Source organism: Magnolia sinica, chromosome 19 (genome assembly GCF_029962835.1).
Source record: "Magnolia sinica isolate HGM2019 chromosome 19, MsV1, whole genome shotgun sequence".
NCBI lineage: Eukaryota > Viridiplantae > Streptophyta > Magnoliopsida > Magnoliales > Magnoliaceae > Magnolia > Magnolia sinica.
This window is the reverse complement of record NC_080591.1, coordinates 59052132-59060701: the sequence shown is the minus strand read 5'-3', so window position 1 is coordinate 59060701 and position 8570 is coordinate 59052132. Positions and strand designations below refer to the sequence as shown.

Genomic DNA, 8570 nt, shown 5'->3' with positions numbered 1-8570 from the left:
GTATTTGTGTGCTTGACACTTATCTTGCGCACACACTTTCACCATCCTCTAAGCTTTCTATAAACTTATGTACGATAGATGCGTGCAGGTGACGTTGGTCGCAGCGGCGTTAAGCTTGGAGCGTGCAGCTGTCTTTTGGGGCTTTGATTTTATTTTGACATATGTATTTCCCTTTCAGCATTGTATTCAAAGTTTATATTAGTGGATATGTGATGATGATGTTGCTTTTGTGTTTTGGGTAAGCTTGTGGTTATGCTTCTTACGAGATAAATGTACGTTGGAAAAAAATCCTTCTTGTAGGATCCCAGGATCGGAACCTGGCATATGGACGTTGGGAGGCGAGAATGGGGTACTACGGAGGCTGTCGGCGATCGAGATTCCTGTGAATCCGATTTTCAGGTTTGGGGCCTATTTACACTGCGTCCGAGACCTAGCCGATCTTGGCCATTTCACAGTCGTGGCCAGGATCAGTCCGACAATCCTGGCCGTCTAAAACCATCCTAAGGTGGGGCCAACCACGCCTACGGAGTCTGACTAGAGTGGATCCCGCGTCCGATCTCTATTTTTGCTAAAACATGTTTCGGTACGCACACGAGATTGTGACTGCGTAAGTCTTCACCCCAACTGGTATGCGTAACAGTTGTCCACCTCTCTATGCACCGACTTCAGCTCTACATGGAGCCATCGACTAGAATTTCCTATAGAGGAGGGAGAGAGACGTGGAGAGAGCATCCAATCTTTGGACGTCTGAGAAGAAAGAGAGAGAGAGAGAGAGAGAGAGAGAGAGAGAGAGAGAGATTAAGAATTTTTGCTTGTTTTGTTGTTTTTCTTACAATTTTTGAGAGTGCTAGCCTAGTCATGTTAAGCTAAACCTCTTAGCTAGGGCTAAGAGGTGAAGTTTGTGGTGTGATGGGTAGTGTTTTACAGGCATGATTCATGTTATGAACTAATTTTGATTATAGTTTGATTATTAAGAATTCTTTCAGTTTTTAATGGTTTGTTGTGACTGAAATTACAATAGATCTGCGATGGCTTTGAGTATTTCCTTTTCATTATTTTGATTGTGAAGTTAAGAAGCCTTGTTGTTCACCATTGCCCCTTGGACATGGTTGGATGATGGAATCCTTCCTAACATTCATATATCTTTTAGTTTGGTTGTGGATTGGTTTAGTTCTGTTGTTTACTTTGTCTCATGGGCATGGTTTTGTGATGGAATCAACTCTAATTCTCATATCTTTCATCTCTTTGTAAACTAGATCAAAGGAAGTTTAGATTGAGTTTTAGCGATATATCTTCCAACTGGATGAAGATGGGACTCGAAGTCCAGTTGAGTTTATGAGTCAAGCGTAGATCTCCCTGATCTCTACAAGTGGATCATCCAAATCCCTAGTTTCCTACCTTTGAATTTACAAGTTTTAGAGTAATATTTCACCATTATTCCCTCATATTCACTTGATTTAGATTTAATCTTCTTTTAGTACTAGTTCTAGTTACTTTCATATTACATAAAAGGTTCAGTCCCTGTAGATTCGACCTCGGTCTTATCGAGATTATTACTACATCACAACCCTATACTTGGGGTGTGAACAAGTTTTTGGCGTTGTTGCCGGGGACTGATGGTTACGTTTTTCTGAGATTAACTAGTTTTAGAATTAGTTTAAGATTAGGGTTTTATTTTTAGGATTAGGTTTTTCTGATTTTTAAAAACTAACCTAACTTTCCTGTTTTGTAGGATCCTGAGATAGAAACTTATAATTTGGTAATCTCTTTCTAATTTCTTTACTTTTCCTATTTTTAGAGCTAAGGTTTTATTTTTAGAAATTTTCTAATTCTTGGATTTCTTTTAATTTAGAAACTAACTTACTTTCTATTTTAGGCTTAGAACTTTCCTAATTTGTTTTTAGAAACTTTCTATTTTCCCTTTTAGAAGTTTTTCTTTTTTTAAAAAAAACTAGTTTACTTTCTATTTTAAGTTTTAGGAACTTTCTATTTTTAGAAACTAACTTGATTTGGTCTATTTTGCAGGCTTTTAACTTAAGGACTACAATCTGATAACTTCTTTCCAACCCTCTCTTTCTTTCTAGATTTTTATTTCCTTTCTTTCTTTTAGGTTTAGGTTTAGAATCTGAATTGAGGGCTGCGAGTGTTTCATGCCCAAGTGGGTTCGTAACAGTACTCAGCGTTTTTTGACTTAAGGAGGATTGGTTGAGGGGTTGACTATCCATCGCAGGACTAGACACCGCTTAAGATCCCCTGAGTTAATTGAAGTGATCGCTGAAAATAACCTCTTCTACCACAACCTAGGGTGGAGGACATCCAGGATGAGAATGAGGTGCAGCAAGCACCCCCGCCTCGTACTTTATAAGATTATTTACAACCGGCATGGGTGAGTACGCCTTCATGCATGGTTTTTCCTGAGAATACAAGACACATGGATATCAAGCCAAGGGTGATCTAACTCCTTCCTAAATTTCATGGGCTTGAGTCAGAAAATCCATATTTACATCTAAAAGAGTTTGATGAGATTATAGCTACTTTATACTTTCCTAACGTGTCTGATGACACGGTCAGGTTGAAACTCTTTCCCTTTTCTTTGAAAGAGAAAGCTAAGACGTGGTTACATTCACTACGTCCTCGATCTATTGGCAGATGGAATGACATAACAAGGGAGTTCATCAAGAAAATTTTCCCATACCATAAGACGAACACCCTTAGGAAGTCGATCATGAACTTCGTCCAAAGGGAAGATGAAATATTCTTCCAATGTTGGGAGCGGTTCAAGGATTTTATCAGTTCATGCCCACAACATGGTTTTGAAACGTGGTGCATCACGAACTTTTTCTATGATGGACTGGCATCTCCCATGTGCCAATTAGTCGAGACGATGTGTAATGGGAAGTTTAGGAATAAAGGTGTCGATGAGGTGTGGGACTACTTTGATAAGCTTGTTGAGAACACACAATCATGAGACATCTCCCCTAGACCAAGTGCTACGTTTAGGCTGACTCATTCCAAGGAGAGAGGAGGAATGTATCTCCTGAAAGAGGATGAAATATCAATGCTAAAGTAGCTAATCTTACCAGGAAACTCGAGGCCATGAAATTAAAGAAGGATGAATCTAAGGAAATTGTTTGCAGTATTTGGGGTTGCAACATTCACACTACTGAAAATTGCCCAACTATATCTACCTTTCAAGAGGTATTGAATGAGCAATCTAATGCCATAAGTAATTACCAAAGACCTTTCAGTGGGCCCACCTCTAACACATATAATCCTGGTTAGAGAAATCATTCAAACTTCAGTTGGAGGAATGGACAAACTGCTACACCTCAAGGTTCCCTAAATCAAATTCCAATTCAAGAGAAACCTCAAGAGGATTCGGTTCTAAAACACTTTCAAAAGCAAGAGCTTTTCAATCAGGTATGCTACAAGCCTTTCAAGACCTTACAAAAAGCGATACAAGGACTTAAGGCTGAAAATATGATTGGGAACAAGGGGAGCTTCCCAGCTCAACCTCTTCCCAATCCTAAATTACAATATGAAGTTAGCGACCCCAGCTCTTCAAATCAGATGGAGCAAGATAAATCCATCACCACTCTTAGGAGTGGGAAGATCATTGACAAAACCATTCCGGTTAGGGCTGAAAAGCCTAAGGACTCGGAAGTGGACAAAGAAGATGGATCTAGCCATGCCCCACCAGAGTTAGAACTGGAACCTCAAGGGAAGCCGGTTGCTCCATTCCCTCAATGGTTGGTTGCACCAAAACCTCTCTCTAACTCTTAGGATATTCTAGAAGTTTTGAAACAAATGAAGATCAACATTCCTCTACTTGATGCCGTGAAACAAATACCTTCATATGCCAAATTCCTGAAAGACTTATGTACGAACAAAAGAAGACAGAATATTCAAATGAAAATCTTCTTGACTGAGAAAGTAAGTGCCATCCTAAAGCAAGATGTGCCGCAAAAATTTAAAGATCCCGGTAGCCCAACCATATCATGTGTAATCGAGGACTATCGAATTGAGCATGCACTTCTTGACTTAAGAGCAAGCGTCAATCTGATTCCCTACTCAGTATATAAACAGTCAGGTATGGGTGAATTAAAACCCACCCTAACCACACTATAACTTGCTAATCACTCTATTCATGTACCAAGCGGGATAATTGAGGATGTATTGGTCCAGATCGATAGATTTTATTACCCTTTAGATTTTATCATCCTGGATACCGAAACCATCGGTAACATGAGCACTTAGATTCTCGTCATTCTTAGTCACCCATTCCTCGCCACCTCAAATGTAATTATCAATTGCAAGAATGGTGTCATGAGTATGTCTTTTGGGAATATGACATTAGAAATGAATATCGTTTTCAACACAGGAAAACAGTTAGAGGATGATGACGATTTCCATGACATTAATATGATTGATACTTTTGTGGAAGATAGGATAGCCTTTACCTTATCCTCTGACCCTCTAAAGACGTGCCTGGCCCACTCCTATGATTTTGATGATGATATGATTAAGGAGATGTGTGTCATGCTTGATGTTGCGCCGGTACTTGAAGTTAACTGGTGGAGGCCATAATTTGAAGAGTTGCCATAAACTGATGAAGTGCCTCTACCATCTAACCTTAAGCCACGGAAGCTTGACCTAAAACCTTTGCCCTTTAATTTGAAATATGCATATTTAGGTCAAGATGAGACATACTCGGTGGTGATTTCTACCCACCTTGAGAAAGAACAAGAGAGTATGCTCATATCTACTCTTATTGAGCATAAGGGAACCCTTGGATGGATGATTCGGAGATCAAGAGAATTGACCCCTCGATTTGTACTTACCGCATTTATCTTGAGGATAATGCAAAGGCTGCTCGACAATCACAACATAAACTAAATCCAAACATGAAGGAAGTGGTTAAGGCCGAGGTTCTTAAACTATTGGATGTGGGTATCATATACCCTATATCCGATAGTCAATGGATGAGTCCAACTTAGGTGGTTCCTAAGAAGTCTGAGATCATCATTGTAGCCACTGCTAATAATGAACTCATTCTAACTAGAGTTACTACTGGTTGGAGAGTGTACATTGACTATAAGAAGTTGAATACCATTACGAGGAAGGACCACTTTCCTTTACCCTTGATTGATCAGATCTTGGAAAGGTTAGCTGGTCATTCTTATTACTGTTTCCTTGACGGGTATTCGAGCTACAATCAGATAGAGATAGCCCCTAAAGCTCAGGAAAAGACCACATTTACATGTCCCTATGGCACCTTTGCTTACCAAAGGATGCCATTCGGACTATGTAATGCCCCTACCACCTTTTAGCGATGTATGATGAGTATCTTTTCTGACATGGTGGGGTAATATCTAGAGGTCTTCATGGACGATTTCTCTATCTTCGGTCCATCTTTCAGCGAGTGCTTAGAAAGTCTTAAATGTGTGTTGAAAAAATATGAAGAAAAAAACTTGGTACTTAATTGGAAGAAGTGTCATTTCATGGTTCATTAGGGAATTGTCCTTGGACATATTATCTCATCCAAAGGAATCGAGGTGAATAAGGCAAAAATCGATCTTATCTCTAACCTACGTCCACCCAAGAACATATGGGATGTGCGATCCTTCTTAGGACACGCCGGGTTTTATAGAAGATTCATAAAGGACTTTAGCCTCATCTCTTGTCCTCTATGTAATCTACTTCAAAAGGATGCACCATACGAGTGAACTGATCCATGTCGGGAAGCTTTCACTAAGCTTAAAGGCATGTTGACCAGTCCACCTATCATACAGCCACCTGACTGAAGCATTCCTTTTGAACTTATGTGCGACGCATCTAATTATGCTTTTAGGGCGGTTCTAGGCCAGAGAAAAGATAAGAAACCTTATGTTATTCATTATGCAAGTAAGACTCTAAATTCTGCCCAAGTGAACTACTTGACTACAGAAAATGAACTCTTGGTCATAGTGTTTGCTTTGGACAAATTTAGGTCCTACTTGATTGGATCTAAGATCATTATTTATATAGATCACGCAGCGCTTAAGTATCTTCTATCTAAGAATGATGCTAAGCCCCACCTGATGAGATGGATCCTCCTACTCCAGGGATTTGACCTAGAAATAAAAGATAAAAAAGGGAGTAGAGAACATAGTGGTTGACCATCTTTCTCACCTTGATCTCTCTGATTCCCTTGAGATGACACATATTAATGACATGTTCCCTAATGAACATTTGTTCAAAGCCTCCCATTCACCTTGGTTCGCTGATATTGCTAATTATCTTGTCACAAGTTTCATAACGACACATTAGACTGTGCAAGATAAGAAGAAAATTTTCACCAAGGTGTGTAATTTTTTCTGGGACGATCCATATTTGTTTAAATATTGCCCAGACCAAATCTTAAGGAGATGTGTGATAGACGAGGAGCATCAGAGTGTCATCTCCTTCTGTCACTCACAGGCCTGTGGTAGTCACTTTTCTACTAAAAAGACCATGACAAAGATTCTGCAGTGTGGCTTTTACTAGCCCACTATATTCAGGGATACTCATGAGTTTTACAAGGCTTATGAGCATTGTCAAAAGTTGGGAGCATTGTCCCGTCAAAATATAATACCTTTGAACCCTATTCTTATCATAGAGGCATTTGATTACTGGGGCATCGATTTCATGGGACCATTCCCACAATCTTTTGGGAATCTATATATTTTGCTCGTCGTCGACTATGTCACTAAATGGTTTGAAGCGATTCCATGTCGGAATAATGACCATCGCACGGTCATTAAAGTCCTCAAAGAGAACATCCTTTCCCAATTCGGAACGCCTTGAGCCATCATTAGTGATGGGGGCTCACACTTTTGTAATAGACCATTTGAGAGTTTAATGAAGAAATATGATATCTCTCATAAGGTGAGCACCCCATACTACCCACAGACAAGTGGGCAAGCTAAGATTTTCAATAGGGAGATCAAATATATTTTGGAGAAAACAGTTAACCCTAACCATAAGGATTGATCAATCCGATTGACTGATGCCTTATGGGCTTACCGTACTGCTTTTAAAACCCCTATTGGAATGTCTCCCTTTAGACTGGTCTATGGGAAGGCTTGTCACTTGCCTGTGGAGTTGGAACATAGAGCCTACTGGGCGATCAAAAATCTGAATTTCAATTTGGACAATGCCGACTCGCTACGCAAACTTCAGTTGAATGAACTCGAAGAAATCCGGAATAACGCGTACAAGAACTCGAGAATCTACAAGGATAAGATAAAGGCATTTCATAACCAACATATTCTGCAGAAATCATTCACGCCTGGTCAGAAAGTCCTTTTACATAATTCTTGATTACATCTCTTTCCAGGTAAGCTTCGATTTCGTTGGACCTACCCTTTTACCGTTATCAATGTTTATCCTCATGGGGCTGTTAAGATTCGAAATCCAGATAATGGCAATGAGTTTAAAGTGAATGGACATCGACTAAAGCCATTTGTCAAGAAATTTGATGCAGAGGACAAGTCCATGCCTATGACTGATCCTGTTTACTAGGATTGATCTCCTAGTATGATGGAGGTATAGGTAGGTTTACTGCTTTCATAGGACTAGGGTAGTTTGCTTTTTACATTGTTTTAAGATAGTTTGCTTTCGTTGATCTCACTTTATGCTAACCCGCTCTCACGCTGATATCTTTGGAAAGCCTCTTGATTCTTTCATCCAGGTACTATCTGTCCATCACTCCTCTTTTACTTTTGTTGTCCCATGTGCATTGCATTCTTATTTCTTTTACATTAAGGACAATGTAGATTTTAGATTGGGAGTGGGCGATTAGGTCACCTAATCAGTGTTTTCTTGGTCTTGAGGAAGTCTTGAGCAAAAATTGTGAAATTTTTTAACATTCTTCTGGAAATTCTTGTGAATTCAAAGTGATTTTGACAGTCATCGTTGATTTAGAATTATAAGATACGGAGTGTTAGGGATTTACGTCTCCTAGATTTAGCTATCCAATAGATTCCACAGTTGAGTTTGAATTATCAATCCATGGAAGTTGTAAACATTGATTGAATCATGATTTCACATGTCACATCTCACTTACACATTAAGGTTTCAGTTCGATATTGAAGGATTAACTTAGTAATCACTAAGCATGAAGGAACAAGCCTGAGAAATTTTATCATCATGCTTATAAAGAAGAATTGAAAGGATTGGGTGAATGGTCTTCACCATAGGTTTGCTCCCTATAGGTGAGGATTTGATTCCCTTCCTTATCGTTACTTTTATTGGAAAAATCAAAAGCTGGAAGAAAGGAAAAGGATGATCTGTGAGGCACGTTTTACTTTAGGTTTTGGGTGTCCTGAATGCTCTTGTTCGTTACCAATGATATCGTGAAATAACGAATTGAATCTTAATGTTGATAAGCCAAGATTACATTATACACCCATGGATCTTAATATTTAGAATTTTTTCTAATTGATGGATTAATACTTTGAACTTGATTATAAAGTCTACCATGTACTCGAATCTAGAAGAAAGTAATGCCCAACATTCATGAATCTTAGAATTCTAGTATCTGGATTGTT

General features: G+C 39.1%; 1 non-coding gene across 1 annotated transcript; it reads right to left on the bottom strand.

Annotated features, from left to right (window-relative positions):
- Positions 1 to 2707: 2707 nt before the first annotated feature.
- On the bottom strand, positions 2708 to 2814 carry LOC131235779 (small nucleolar RNA R71). Its single transcript, XR_009166300.1, has one exon. It is a non-coding gene; the product is annotated as a small nucleolar RNA R71 (small nucleolar RNA).
- Positions 2815 to 8570: the final 5756 nt, after the last annotated feature.